The following is a 15,439-nucleotide window of genomic DNA, read 5'->3' as shown; positions in this document are numbered from 1 at the left end:
TACAAGGAAGTGATCATCGACGTAAAGAGAGGGGTTCGGCAGGGTGATACCACTTCACCAAAACTCTTCAGTGCCACCCTTGAGAACATCATGCGACAACTGGAATGGGAAGGAGTGGGAGTGAAGATAGATGGTCGGTCGGCAACTACACCACCTCCGCTTTGTTGATGACATTGTTCTAATAACACCAAACATTAGCCGAGCGGCACAAATGCTGGTTGACTTCGACTGTGAGTGTGGAAAGGTCAGACTGCAGCTGAAGTCTGTTTCTCATGAAGGCAATGCTCATGAGAAACAGACTCGTTCCTGATGTTCCATTCGCTCTCAACGGAACGAACATCTCCTAATGCAACAGTTATGTATACCTAGGTTGAGAACTCAACATGATGAACAACCTGGCACCTGAGTTGCACAGGAGGAAGAGAGCGGCATGGAACACCTTCAAGGGTGTCAAAGAAATAGCTAAGAGGATGAAGAACCTCTGGCTCTGGGCACATCTCTTCAACTCCATCGTTCTTCCTGCATTAACATGCGCCTCAGAGACCTGGGCCCTACGCAAACAGGATGAGAACGCTATTCGGGTCTCTCAAAGAGGAATCGAAAGAGCTATGCTTGGAGTATTACACTTCACTCAAGTGAGAGAAAGAATCCGGAGTTCTGACCTCCATCGATGATGGAGAATTAGGGACGCTGTCTCGTTTCAGCCAAGGCGTTGAAAATCAGATGGGCTGGACATGCAATGTGATCTGGAGATGACGGCTGGACTAGAGCTGTTACCGCCTGGATTCCAAAGGACGTCAAAAGATCGCATGGCCGCCCACCTACGAGATGGTCAGACTTCTTCGTGAAGACCCTGAATGATCGGTTTGAAGCTCTTTGTGTCCCTGGAGCAAGTAGACGCCATTGTCACTACACTAGCACGACAGGGATGAATAGAGACGTTACTGGAGCCCACTCGAGCAAATCAATGAGTAACAGGATGTCAAGTGATCAAGTGAATTGATTGCTCTCGGGCTCATGCCCCCCATTCCTACCTCCTACTCACCCTCCACTGCCGCCCCCTCCCCGCCACATCAGGCTCTGCTCAGAGGTACAGGCGCAAGGTCCAGGAGAACTTGCTTCACTCCCAGAACTCAGTTCTTCAGGGCCCCTCTCTGAGGAATGGATTCCAGGTCTTACACAGGAGGAGCTGGGTCTCGAAGAGAAGCAATCTGGTTGAGTAGCACTGGGCTGCGTGCTCCCAGATCTGTGGACCTCCAGGCTGTGCCCACCTCATAAGGCTGCTTTCCAGCCAACACCGAGGCCTTTATCACCAGGCACCCCTCCCTGCCCCGAATCTGGCCCAATTTGCACTGCTGCCCCCAACAAGCCTGTCACGCACACACACGCTGCCTTCCCTCACACACTCACCCCTGCGCAGTGAACTGTGGCTGAGAGAAATTTGGGAGAGGGAGGAGATGAAGGGGGGCTCGAACAGCACTGCAAATCTGGGGACTTCCCTGGAAGGCCCATGAATCTGCTTCCAGCTCAGGCGCGGATTCTACAGGATCCTGAGAGCGGAAACTCTGGCACAAGGACCCGGAGAAGACAGTGTGAGGCTGGCAAAAGTTCCCAGCAGTTGCATCTGCCCAGTGAACTCAAGCCCCTTAGTCCAGCTGCAGGCCTGGGGTACGGGAATATACAAATCAGGCTCACACCAAGGTGGGGCCTGGCCAAAATCTGACATGGTTCTGGCAGGCACTGGGGGGCTCCGAGGGGCCTCAGGCAGGCCGCACAGCTGTCTGCTCCAGGAAGGGTGCAGAGTTGGATTTTGCAAAGCACAGAGAAGGGAACTTCACATGGGATCTGAGGAAAATTCTCAGAAGACTACAGTCTAAGGTGCTGGGCCGCTGGGGCACAGCAGGGACTCTGGGCTGACGATGCCTATGCAGTGATGAAGAGAGACGCCAGAGAAGGCCCCTCTCTCCTGACAAGGTCACCAGGCTGGTAGGTGCAGGAAATGGGGTTCATGCATGCAGCTAATCTTGCAAATTCCAACAATCTCTTGGTAAAATCATCCTGCAATAGCTAGAAGTTCACCAGCTATTCAGTCACCGCCCAACTGTAACCCGGGCTCCTTCCAAATGAAGCGAGGCCCAAGGGGAGAGTATGTGCTTTGGGCTCTACCCACGTCACTGCATGCACCTTCTACTTTGTATCAGTACACTGGATCAAGAGATGGGAAGTGCTTGAGGTTAAGAGCAGCAGCTATTGGTCAACAGGGTCTGAGATGCTTCAAACTGGAAAGATGGCCTGGACTTAGACAAGATAAAAAAAAGTAAAAGGCCCTCCCGTTGATCATCGATTTGCTCGAGCGGGCCCAGTAACGTCTCCATTGGAGACTTTGTTGTTACTGTGTCTGGCATATTGAATACGTCACGGGGAGCTTGCCAGGCTCTGCCGTGCGGGCGAGATACTCTCGGTAGCTTGCGGGGCTCTCCGAGAGGGGCGGAGGAATCGAACTCGGGTCGGCCATGTTGGCTGCGTGCAAGGCAGGCGCCCTACCCGCTGTGCTATCGCTCCAGCCCTAGACAAGATAAATTCCAGAAAAATACAAAGTCCTAAACACAATACAAGAAAAAATTACAGCAGAAGGTGGGTAGGTTGAGGGGGGAAGGGAAACTCCGGTGGGGGGTGTGGTGTCGGAATGATGTGTGCTGAAGCCCAATCATTAACAACACTGTAAATCACCACACTTGTATTTTCCCCCAAGTTTTATTTAATTAGAGCACCCTGAATTTTTTTAAACTCAACATTTTTATAGATTAAACCATGTCCCCCTAAAACTCATCTGTTGATGTTTTAACCTCCAGCACTAGTAGCCTGATTTGGAAATGGGGCTGTCAGAGAGCAGTTATTTACCTGAGGTCACACTGGGCCCCTACCCCTGTAAGACCAGGGTCCTGATAGACAGGGACATTCGCAGTCTGACAGGCACACAGGAGAAGAGCGGTGACTTCCAGAAACCCTGCAATGCCCAAGACTGCCAGGGCACCACCAGGCAGAGGCAAGGGGCACATTCCTCCTCCTGGTCCTCAGAGGAGCCAGGCCAGCCCACACCTTGGACTTCCAGCCCCACGATCACGTATTTCCGTGGTGTCCAGCACCCAGACTGCGGGACTCATCACAGAACCCAAGCAGCCTCACCTAAGCACAGGGACCACTTGGTAGGCTGGGCTGAGAAACGTTCTATGTGAAGGAGCTCTGAGGGTGTCGGCAGGTTGCCAGCTGAGGAAGTCAGCAGGTCAGCAACTGCCCAAAATAGCTGGGCAGGACTGAGGCTGCAGGAGTGGGAGGCACTGACTGGTCCATACGTGAGGACAAAGTTGGGCTAATGACCTCAATGTTAGACACGTGGGGGCATGTTCAGGATCCCGAGGGTGCTCAGAGCCAAGGAGGTGGGGGGGCGGGGGGGAGAAGGCCACTGAGGCCTGGTATCTGAGCGCTGTGACAGGCGCTGAGGTGCCGGAGCATGCTGCAGAAGGTGCACACAGGGAGAGAGGCTGACTTCAGAGGTCATAAGACATTCTAGTAGATACTGTTGACCAAAGCATGGAAGGGGCCTCTATGGGGAGCCGAGCCGGCTGTCTCAGAGGAACTCACAGTGCTCTCCCCATGGACCAGAAGCACAGGCAGCCCTAAGAAGTGGCCACTCACAGTCCAGCCCGCTCATACCAGCACTGCAGGCTTCTGGCCACTAAGATGCCTCCATGACGTGTGTTGACCGAGAGACCTTTGGCTGATGGCTGCAGTAGATAACATGCAAACTGAAGCTAGAGAGAGAATACCGAGGGGAAGGCACTCGGCACAACCAGGCGTGTCCCCCCCACCCCCACCCCGAAATAAGAGATGGCAGACTGTCAACCAATCGGAGGGAGTTCAAACTTACTGCCCTCATGAGCTCTCACTACCCAGGAGGGGTAAGTCAGCGTGGACCAGGGTTCCAGGAGGATGATGAGTGGGAAGAAAGTAGCTCAGGTTGTCCTTTGCCCAGGAGGGTAGGGAAGAGACCCAGGACCGACCCCAGCGAGCCCCATGCTGGCAGGACCTTGACATCTGTGCCCAGGCTCCCCTCTGCAGAATCAGAGGACACAGCAACAAGCCAGGGGGAAGAGGCAGCTCGGGTGCTGATGAGACCCTCCCAGAGGCCCTGGTCCAGAGCAGCAGCATCTCTGCAAGCCTCGCCTCTTCCTGAAGCTCCCTGGGGCCGAGGCTGGGTGCCGTCTGCAGAATCCAGGCCCGGTCCCTGTCGGCACCCAGCTATCTGAGTGCTATCCTTGGCAGCACCGGTAGCTGGGTGCGCGCCGAAATAACTAGCATACCTCAGCCGCGTGTACGTGAGTGAGCGCCGAAATAACCCGCGCTTGGCAGCTGAGTGCACAAGTGCCTTAATAACATCAGAGACCCCAGAGGAACCCTGTAAGTAGGCTGCACCCTGGGCTCATCGCAATAGCCGAAGAGAAGGGAAGGGGGGACAAGAGGATGCTAAACAGTCTCATATCGTTTCACAGGGGCCCAGGAAGGGAGAGGCCTTAGACAAAAACCACCACCCCAAATCACTCAAGCTGCGTCTGAACCCTGGCTGGTGTGGGTCCCAAAGCCACACTCCTTGCAAGGTTCTCGGTAGCTTCCCCAGAAGTGGGCAGGAGCCTGACCGGTGGGTCAGCTGCTCCTGCTGGCGGCTGGGAAAGGTGCTTATTCTCAACTCTCCAGCTTCCGGTACTAACGGGGCCTGGTACTGTGTTTGGCTCCCATTGCGAGGCCTTGGGTTTGATCCCTGATACCCTAAAACAAATAGAACTGGCTAAACTCTCCAGCTCCTGGATGTTCTGGAGGCTTCTGGGTTCCAAGCTGAGAAAGTGTATTGTCTGTTATGAATCCTGGTGTGTGCGTCCTGTAGTCAGCCACATGACCCCATGCCTCCCACACCCCCGACAGGTCAACTCCCTTCCAAGCAGACCAGCTGCTTTCTCTCCCTGCTTCTGACGGCCTTTCTCAATCCGTTCTGATGATTGGGTCCCCTGATGCTCAACACACTTGGCTCCATCAGGCCCACCTCTAAACTCTGTGCCCAGTAAAGGGATTCTGTGTCGGGAGAGCCGGTCCCCGCCCCGGGCGGCTGGCAGGTCCTTTGAGGTGGTTCGTGTTGCTTCAGCTGCCCCATCCACCCTGTCAGCTCTCATGAAGCCTGTGCTCAATTAAAGTGCTGCGATTTCTCTCAGAGCACAGCCAAATCCAGCCTGTCCCCACCTCCACCCCCTCATGAACCTGAGCAATTAATTTCTGCAATCTAAATGTGACTTTCCATCTGCCCCTGTTAAGTTCCATCTCATTGGGTAGACCCAGCATGAAAGTCTGTGGAGACCGTTTTGGCGAGTGATTCTTATCGCAGCTGCCCATCACGGCCTCATCATTCACAAACAAGTTCACTTACTCCAGTTTCCTCCAATCATGGATAAAAATGTAAAGTTCTGTCTTTTCAGAATTTCACCTGCCACACATCACCTTCCCTTGGGGGAGCCCTAATCATGTGATCAGACGTCCCCAAGTCAGACCCTAGAGCGTAAGGGAGGTCTGGGGGCATGTCAGCTCTTTCCTTGGCTGCTGTGATCTGTTCCTTCAAGCTGTCACCTCACCGCCTCTTTCTTAGTTAGTCAGAATCAAATCCAACGGACTACTTCTGTTCAGTCTTTCTCCCCCTTCTGAGCAAAGACAATGTCTCCGAGGCAAGAACGCAGACAAGTGTCTCATTCTTGAGATTGTATTTGACATGGCACTGAAGCCAGTCTGCCTGCCCCACCCCACCCCACCCCCACCACCCCCAGCTTTACTCTCGAAAGCCTGACAGCTTTAAAAGAGCACCCGGGGAAGCAACATCCAAATTCTTCCTGGGTTGGGGGGCTGTGAAGGGGTTATGTCATAACTTGGACCTGCTCAGCTGCAAGGCATGCTGGGATCTTGGCAGCTGGTCAATGAAGAGGCAAGAAATATTTTCTGGCATGGGGAATGTAGAGAAAAGGGGTGACGACAGAATTAAGGAAGTGAAAAGAAAAAAGAGGCCTTGGTGAATAGTGCCCCCCACTGCCCTGCCATTCCTGTGCCAAAACTGCCCCCTCTTTTTTTTTATCAGCAAAAGGCACAGTAGGTCCACGAGATACCAGTGTGCTAGAATATCTGTGAAAATTTGTGGACACCATGAAACTCGATTGGAAGAAAGTAGATTGAGTGGTTCACTGTGTGGGTTCTGCAGTCAGTCTGGGTTTGAATCCCAGCTCTTCTTAATCGTGTGACCTTGGGCAAATTGTTTTATCACTCAAGATTTTCAGTTTCCTCCCAGTGGAAAGTGAAGATAAGAATAGTACATGCCCACGAGGTACGTGAGGGAAAGAGAGAGTATGCTTATAGGAAGTTCAGCAGACTGGCACACACGAACAGCTCAGAAAATGGTACCTGTTACCGGTCTGGGGATGAGCCTCAGTGGGAGGGGCCTTGAGGGTCTATCCCCAATACCCTCTCCCTCTCCTGATGCCATCCCAGGCACTGCCACCTGACATCCCCAAAATTACAAAAAAAATGTGTGACCCATGACATACCACAAGTGCAATGACAACAAATGGGAAATATTTAAATAGAAGCTGTTATGATGGAACAAGAGCTTGAAACACCAACTCCTGAGTTTCAGGGCTAGAGGTGTGAGGAGAAAGTCACTGAGAAGGGAAAGAGTCACGAAGCAAAGGAAGGGTAGGGCCAGCCTGGAGCAGCCTGAGTGGAAGGCCAGGTCCCCATGGGGCTGCTGCAGGTCAAAGGAGAATCCTGGGCTTGCCTGGAGGCCTCCGAGCTCAGCAAAAACTGGTTGCTGGTGTTTTTTCAGTTCCTAATATAAAAATCCTCTTTATTTTAAGAAGTCAGTCAAAAGTTGGCTAAATGAACCATGTTAATAAAGAAGCATAAATATTCCACTTCTCTAAGTCTGCTCTAAAGGAAATAATCATCAATAGGCTCAAAGATTTATAGTCTGGGATGTTCAGTACAGCATTATTTATATTAGTGAGAAAATGGTTTACAACCTAGATGCTCAACCCACCGGGAGTTGTTAAATAAATTACGGCTCATCCACGTGACGGATCATGGCAGCTAGGGAAAAGACGCCTGAGGAGCAGGTGGGGGCAGCTGTGAAGGGCTGGAGCCCACACTTTGCTCTTGGGAGACCTGGATTCTGCTCTGAAACATCTCCGACACGAAGCTAGGAGAGTAGCCCCTGCCAATTGCCGGGGGTGCCCCAGAACCAAAAGCCCAAAAGAGTCCATTTAAGAAATGTGCATGGCTCATTTGTGGACTATAGAGTAGCATAATATGAGATTAACACCTAAGGACAGTATAGATAAGGGCCATGAAGCTCACACCATGGTTCGGAAGGCAGCCCCACGTGCTGGGGAAAAGGACAGTTGGGATGGAGAGGGGGCCACTACGTAAATGATGGTTGGAGGGCTCGCCCAGGTTGGGAGATGCGTGCTGAAAGTAGACCAAGGACCAAACACGATGACCTCTTAGTATCTGTATCACAATGCTCAAAACTAGAGAGCGAGTAGGAAAGGCTGGACCTGCCACCCAGGCAGGGAGTGGGGTAGGGTGGGGGTGGCGGGTGGGACACTGGGAACAATGGTGGTGGAAAACGTGCACTGGTGGAGGGAGGGTGCTCGAGCAGTGTTCAAATGAAATGCAATCATGCAAGTTTGTAACTGTATCTCACGGCGATCCAATCAAAATTATTTAATTTTAAAAAAGAAAAAGAGATAAAACGAAACGCGCATGGGGAAATTATCACAAAAATGTCATTAGATGAATAGGCCTGGTTGTAAAACAGCAACCAGTGACCACAGCAAAGTTTGTTACATATATATGTGTGTGTGTGTATATATATATATATATATATATATATATATATATATATAGAGAGAGAGAGAGAGAGAGAGAGAGAGAGAGAGTGCATTAATTACTTTTAGAAAAGCTTTTTCAGGAGAAAAAATGGCTGCAAAGAAGTCACATGACAAAGATGCTCCCACCAACAGCTTCTACCAGAAAGCCATTCCATTCAGAACACAGGGGCGCCCACAGTGGGTTCCATCTGCGTGCCAGGCCTGAGCTGCGGCCCCCTGGACAGGAACTGGCTGCCCTGAAGGGCTAAGGGCTGAGTCTGCGTGAGGCTGGCTTGAGGCCAGGCAGATACAGGAGCCATGATTTAGGTCAGAGGCTCTCATCCGTGGCTGCATTTTAGAAGCTCAGAAGCGCAGCCATGCCCAGCTCCAGCCTCAGGACCGGCATTCTTAAGGTCCTGGAAGGGGCTGGTCAGCTCCAGTTTGTCAAAGCTCTCCAAGTGGTTCTCTGAGGAACTGGTGAATTTGTGTTGAGCTTGACCACTGTAGCCAGAGAACACTTGAGTCCAACTGTTCACTGAGGCCCACATATGAAGGAAGACACATTCTGGAAGCTACAGAACCTTGAGAAGGAGCAGGGACCCAAGGCAGGCAAATAACCATTGGTCGTGGGAACAGAAGTGCTGCTGGCCTAAATGGGAGCTTTGTGTTTCTGTGTTTCGTTTCTGTGTTTTCGTTTCTGAGCACCATCAGTGGTGCTCAGAAGCAACTGAATCCTGCACAGGACTCATAGGGCCCCCCGGGAGGTGCTAGGGACTGAACCTGGGTCTCCTGCATGCAAAGCCTGCGCTCAGCTTGCTGTGCTGTCTCTCTGGCTCGCCATGCCACAGATGCTCCCCTGCACTCTGACTCTGGAGGAGACCCACTCTTAGATAATTCCACAAACTGCAAGGCAATTATATCTAGGGAAGAGAACAGGGAAAAAAACACGAGGGACAGGCAGGAGCCAAGGTGTCCGATGCCTGATAATACCGGTGGCATAGCACAGCAGTAGGGCGTTTGCCTTACGCGCAGCCAGTCCGGCCGAGCAGGGATCGATTCCTCCGCCCCTCTCGGAGAGTCCGGCAAGCTATCGAGAGTATCTCGCCCGCACAGCAGAGCCTGGCAAGCTCCCCGTGACGTATTCGGTATGCCAGACACAGGAACAAGTCTCAAAATGGAGAAGTTACTGGGCCCGCTCGAGCAAATCAATGAACAATGGGAGGACAGTGACAGTGACAGTGACAGTCCTTTGGGCAGAAACAGACACTGGTGAACCTTGGGTGGGTGAGTTTTCCCCAGGCGCAGGGAAGGAAGGGGAGCAGGGAGAGCAAGCTGCAAAGAACAAACATTTGTATTACATGATAGCATCTCCCCCAGCTTCTCTACAGAGATAGAGTTACTCCAGGCCATGGGAAGAGAAAGCGAAGGCTCAGCTTGGGCACTTGGAATCAGCCATGCCTGAATAATCAAGGGCCGACTGCCACCGACCGTTCTTCAAAGCAGGGCTGCTGGGGCTTCGGGACAGTGATAGGGCTATTGGGTGACTAATAGGACAGGCAAGAAGTATGGATCTAAAAAGCAACCCCCCAAAAGTCATCTTCCTGGTATTGGGAAGCTGGCAGCCTCATCCAACCGTGGCAGAACAGAGTGTAGAGAATCCCTAATGCTTCTTTCCATTGCAAGGTATCGAATCTATATTTACACACAGATGCCAGTGAGCGTATTTACACAAACATCTCAGCACACAGCCGACTGGCTTCCAAATGAGATGTGGTTAGGACAAAGGTTCAAAGGAGAATGCACTCTCCCAAGGTGTCAGGGCTGACATCAGATGGGCGACCAACAGTAACAAGAAACTGGCCTCAAACCAAATGAACATCCCACAAATACCCCCCTAAAAGGGAATGGTCCACTCTTAGAGAAGCAAGAAGCAGCTGTAAGCCCCGTTCAACACTAATGACCTTGAGTGCCAAAAAGCGTCTCGGGGTTCATCTAACCCCTCACGTCCATGGAGTCAAGCAGGAGGCCTTTCCTGTGCTGAGCCCGCCTCCTGGAACCCAGCCTTATCACCGCTAATTTGATCCGCAGAGGCCTGGCAGAGCAGATGGTCACCAGTTGTCCCCTAGAACCAGCCCCTCCCATCCCAGAAGGGCCTCCCCCAAGATCATCTCGGTCCAGTGCAAAGACATTCTGAGCCTGTCAGCCAGGCTGCAAAGGCAAACGAGTTCCAGGTGCAGGTTGATTAAATCCCCCCTGATTATATGCAGATCAATGGGGCAGTGTCATGGTGAGGCTGGCACACACGTCAGGGTAAAGCTCTCCTCTGCTTGGGGAAAACCCAGAGCAGTCATTGTCCTCCTGCCTCAAGTCAGGGTGAAGAAGGGTGAGCAGTTCGTGGGGAAAATGTTCCAGGCCAGTCTGCCAAGTCCCATCCGCACCCCAGTGGGTTTCCCCCCACAGTGCCCAGTGATGAGCAGGAGAGGACATATTTGAAGCATAGTGAAATACAGTCATTTCTCATAAATGATCCCTGGACTAACATCACGACTTAAGAGTTCCACAAGGTCTGATTTTCATCTCTGAGGCTCTCCAGAGCCAAACACGACAGCAGAAGGGAGGAAGGGTGGCATGTGGAGCCAGGGCACCTCAAGCAGCCGTTTCCCTCGCAGAACTCGGCTTCCAGCTGGAGCTTCACCCTGCCAGGTTCTGGCATTAGGGCAGGTCTGATGGGAAATTTCTCCAGAAAGTCAGTCTCCGAGGAGATGCCTTTCTCTGAGGTAGAAAAGAGCAACACAAAGACCCCCTTCCAGAGCTCCCATCAGAAAGCCGTCTCCTCAGCTCAGAGAGATGTCATCACACCGAAAGTCAAGGGGGGTAATAATAATACCGCACTAAGCCAGGAAAGCCAAGCATTGCCCGATACAAGTTGTAAAAGGGCTCATTGCTGTTGATTTGATAAATCTCCAGAAGTCTAGACACTTGCTGTCATATATTTAAGACCAAGCTGGTTAAGCCTTGTCACAAATGTAAGACCAACTTAGTGATGACTAGACTCTAATGCAAAAAGATATGACTGAAGAAAACGAATTTACTAGAGATGACATTTACCAGCTCCAACACCACACACACACACATACACACACACACACACATAAGCACACATACAAATAACCATCAGTTGAAGTCAAGAAGGTCAAGGAAACTGAGTGAGGCAGAGGATGGGCCTTGGTTCACATCCTCCTAAGCTGCGGGTGCTCTGTCCGTGCTGCAGCTTTAAGGCAGGTATTCAGAATCCTTGATAAGTGATTAATATGAGGGATGGAGAGGGAAACCTAGGAGCTGGGGCACTGGAAGACCATCTAGTAGAGGAAATCCTCGCACCTTCTCCCCTCAGTCCAAACCCAGTCCTTGGACAGCTGCACGTTAGCAACAGATCGCCAAGACAGCCACACAGGGAGAAAACAATAATGAACACAGTAAGTTCCACCACAGAAGTTGAGCAATGGTAGCATTTGTGTTCTCCTGCTGACTGACGTTCACCTTGGGAGGGCAGACAAGGTTGCCTTGCTTACTGGAGCAGCTGAATCTAGTCCAGTGCCTGGCATATAGTTTGTACTCAGAAACTAAGAGCCTAGAGTCTCGTTGGTTTTGCATCCAGTCATAATAAGAACAAAGTCAACACTTGAGAACTATTGGAGACATCTGACTGCCAAGGCAATAGGGGTGCTGAGCACCTAGTTAGCCCTGATTAATTCTAAGGCCGTTTGACAAGTAATGTGGACTTCTCATGCCCTCTCCGCTCTGCGTACACTCTACCAACTCGGTCCTCAGTGAGGGCAGTGAATTGACAGATTGCTGCGGCCGTGATCTGACTCACTATCATGCTTATTCTTCCCATGGGATCTAAGACAGTGACCAAGATTAAGAGCAGAAATGTCGTGACTAACAGTCCAAATAATTGGATCCAACTACGTCTTCTTCCCAAGCGAATGTTTTTCATCCAACAATTGTCACCTTGGCCAGGAGGACCCTCCCTCAAAGTCGGCCATTCCTCTGTCCCCTTACTGGACGTCCCTTGTCCCTTTATACCCACTCCCAGGACTCAGGGACTTACGCATATTCCTTGGGAATTCCCATATGAGCGTCCAATATTTTCTCATCCATCCCCTTAATCAGTTTCACTACAGTAGGAGGTTAAGGGCTGGAGCGATACCACAGCAGGCAGGGTGTTTACCTTGCACGTGGCCAACCCAGGTTCGATTCCTTCGCCCCTCTTGGAGAGCCCAGCAAGCTACTGAGAGTACTCCGCCCACACAACAGAGCCTGACAAGCTACCCGTGTCGATTCAATATGCCAAAAACAGTAACAAGTCTCACAATGGAGACGTTACTGGTGCCCGCTCAAGCAAATCAATGAACAAGGGAGGACGGTGCTACAGATAGGAGGTTAAGAAAAAAAGCCATGGTTGGAATTTTCCTTCTTTCTTTCTTTCTATGTTGCCTTCGAGTGACACTCGGCAGTGCAGGGGATTGAACCAGGAGCTCCTGGACACAGAACAATTGCTCCAGCCCTCGTTGCTTCTTTTCAAGTAAAAAATTGGCTTGCAGGGGCTTCTGAGGGGGCATGAGTTCCTGCTTGAGCTCTGGACCTTGGGACAGCAGGTATGAGGGGCTCATGTAGATATCAGAACCAGTGACTCCCTAACCTCCAGGCCTTCATCAGCTCCAGAAGGGGGCCCTGAGGGCATAAGGGAGCAGGGGGCCTATTAGATCAAACTAAGAAGCAAGATCACTTCCTAGAACCTTCCTTCTTGATACACTCATATGAGGGTTGGGGGTGGCTCCCTGGTTCTGTCGGCGCCCTGTTGTTTGACCAGGCTGGCTTTCAACAGTCCCCACGTGGGTCACTCTTTTGACCTCAGCAGTACTTTGTTACTGCCTGCCCGCTGCTGGCACCGAGTCTGTGACTTGGCTGACAGCATGCAGTCTCTAGGCCCCATTCCGGCTCTGAGACTCGAGAAATGGCTAAGCCAAGGGCAGAGCCCACAGCGCCTTGTACATGGCTGACCTCCATTCGATTCCAGGCACACACAGGACCCTTTGAGCACCACCAGGAGCGATTCCTGAGCACAGAGCCAGGTGTCAGCCCTGAGAACTGAGTGTGGTCCTCCCCTGGTCCCAGAAAAAAGGATTTTTTTCTTAATTGACTAAAAGAAGAACTTTCAAATGGGCCTAGAAACGCATCCAAGAGAGAAAAGCTTTGGGGCTTTCTCCAAGCCCATGAAGCAGGCTGGATGTCTGGTCTGGCTCTAGAAGGCGGGGAAGGGGGACCTTTCTCCAGCCTCCATCCCTCCTCTGCTCAGTCCCACTCAGGCCACCAAAGTGTCCTTCAACAAGCCCTGTCCTAGGCCCTCGCTGTCCCCGGGAGCTTTGGGTCCGCCTGTCAGACCACAGGTGCTGAGTCTCCAGTTACAAGTGGCAGAAGTGGCCTCTTCCTTGGGCACAGACCCACTCTGGTGGGTACCTCTACATCTACCAGGACCCGATGGAGTGCTGGGTACAGAGATGCTTTACAACGTGATGTGCACAGTGACGGAACTGATGGCTTTTGTCTGCTTCGAAGAAGGAAGATTCTCACACCGACCCGCTGGGGGGAGAACAGCAAGCTCCCCCCAGCGGAAGCTGCATGTTTGCCCCTGACACCCCACGCTCCATCAACACCTTCCAGGCTGGCGGAGCCTCTCTTCTCCCGACCCAGCCCCCTGAAACGGTTCTAGTGGGCGGCCCTCTGGCTAAGCAAACGGCAACTCGCACTCTGACATTTCAGCCCCTTGCTCCTGGTTTGGTGCACGGTGTCGACTTGGCGGTACCTTACAAGCTGCTTTGTCATCTGCCTCCTTTCTCACCACCTCACCCCGCCACCCCCTCCCCCGGCCCGCGCTGTGAGGTCCAGTGCTCAGACTCAAGTTTCCTGGCGCCCCATCCTCAAGGTCATCGATCCCGGCCAAGGTCGACAAAGGGGAGAGAGGGACCAGCACGAGGGGCGCGCGGGGGGAGGGGGCGGTGGAGAGGCAGAAAGGGGAACGAAGCGGAGCGAAAGAAAAGAGTGAAAGAGCAGGCGGGCTTCGCGAGCGAGGCGCTGCCGCCGAAGGCAGTGGGGTCGCCCGGCGCGCGGAGGAGGGGCGCCCGGGAAAAGTGGCAGGAGACGCGACCCGCTACGGGGGAGGTCGGGGCCGCGAGACCGGCTGGGGGCGGCCGGGCGGGCTGGGTGCGGGGTGCGGGCTGGCCCGCCTGCAGGCTCCCGCGGCCCTGGCACGGCGCGACTGGACCCGGACGGGGCGCCCGGGCCGGGCAGGGCCGAGGCCGGCGCTTCAGGTGGCTCCTGCGGCGATCTAAAGTTTGCGGCAGGCGAGGACGCCCGCCCCGTCCTCCCTCCCCGGGGCTCGGCCCGGCCCGGTCATCCCCGCGCTCAGCCTCGGGTCCACGGAGGGTCCGGCGTCCACTCCGCTCTGGTCGCCCCGTGCGCGGGGCCCCTCCGGCGTCTCCATCCCTCCCGGTGCCCGCGCGCCCCCGCTCCCGCCCTCCGCGCCGGCTCTCCCGCACGACGTGAGCGGAAAGTGAATGGGCAGCCCCGGCCACAAAGACAGCCCGCGGGAGCACCAGCCCGGGGGCCGCCGCCGCGTCCCGCGCGGATCCCGCGGCAGGAGCGGGTGGCAGGAGCCCGGCCGCGGGCCCCGGGCGGCAGGGACCGCCCTCCGGCCCCGCTGAGCCCAGACCGCACGGTCCCGCGACCCACGCGCCCCCACGCGCCGCGCCGCCCCGCCGGCCCCCAGCCTCTGCGCCCTCGTCCCCTCGCCCTCCTCGGGGCCGGGCCCGACCAGACGCAGGCCAGCAGGCGGCGGGCGGGCCGCCCGGCGCCCCACCCGCACCGGACCCCCGAGTTCCAACTTGCCAGCGACCCCGGGCCCCCACCCCTCTACCCACCCGAGTTACTGAAGTTTGCAACTCGCAGCCGCAGCCGGCGCGGGGGGACGCGCCCGCCGGGCCCGGGACTCACCTCCGAGGGGCGGGCGCAGGTGCAGGCGCCCGGCCGAGGGTCCGTCCCGGCAGCGTCCAGCGGTGCGGGCCCGCGGGGCGGTGCAGTCCCCACCCGGCCCGGCCGGCAGCCCCGCGCGCCCAGAGCTCCGAGCCGCGCGCCGGGGACGCGGGGGGAGGAGACGGATCGGCGGGCGAGGCGGTGCGCGGCGGCGGGGGAGGAGTTGGGGCGCGGGGAGGAGGGGAGGGGGCCCGCCAGCCCCCGCGCGCCCCGGAGCGCAAGGGGCCGCCCACTCGCGGCCCCGGGCCCGGCTCGCCGCGCGCCCCCCGCCGCGACGCCGCGGCCTGGCGCCTGCCCGTGCCAGCCGCCCCCGCCGCGCCCGGGCTCTAGCGGAGGACCCTCTCCTCCCAGGCCGCCAGCCCCCAGCCCCGGGCGGCTAGAAACCTCCC

The 15,439-nt window shown here is 54.7% G+C and overlaps 1 protein-coding gene across 2 annotated transcripts in view; it reads right to left on the bottom strand.

Moving 5' to 3' along the window:
- The window catches only part of SEMA5B (semaphorin 5B), a 141,458-nt gene extending 126,288 nt beyond the window's left edge, over positions 1-15,170 (bottom strand). For both annotated transcript variants that reach the window (XM_056126728.1, XM_056126730.1), the window contains exon 1: positions 15,012-15,170. The gene's annotated coding sequence lies outside the window, so the exon portion shown is untranslated. The remainder of the gene's footprint in view (positions 1-15,011) is intronic.
- Positions 15,171-15,439: the final 269 nt, after the last annotated feature.

This window comes from Sorex fumeus, unplaced genomic scaffold, assembly GCF_029834395.1.
Source record: "Sorex fumeus unplaced genomic scaffold, SorFum_2.1 ptg000063l, whole genome shotgun sequence".
Lineage (NCBI taxonomy): Eukaryota > Metazoa > Chordata > Mammalia > Eulipotyphla > Soricidae > Sorex > Sorex fumeus.
This window is presented reverse-complemented; position numbering and strand designations above follow the sequence as displayed.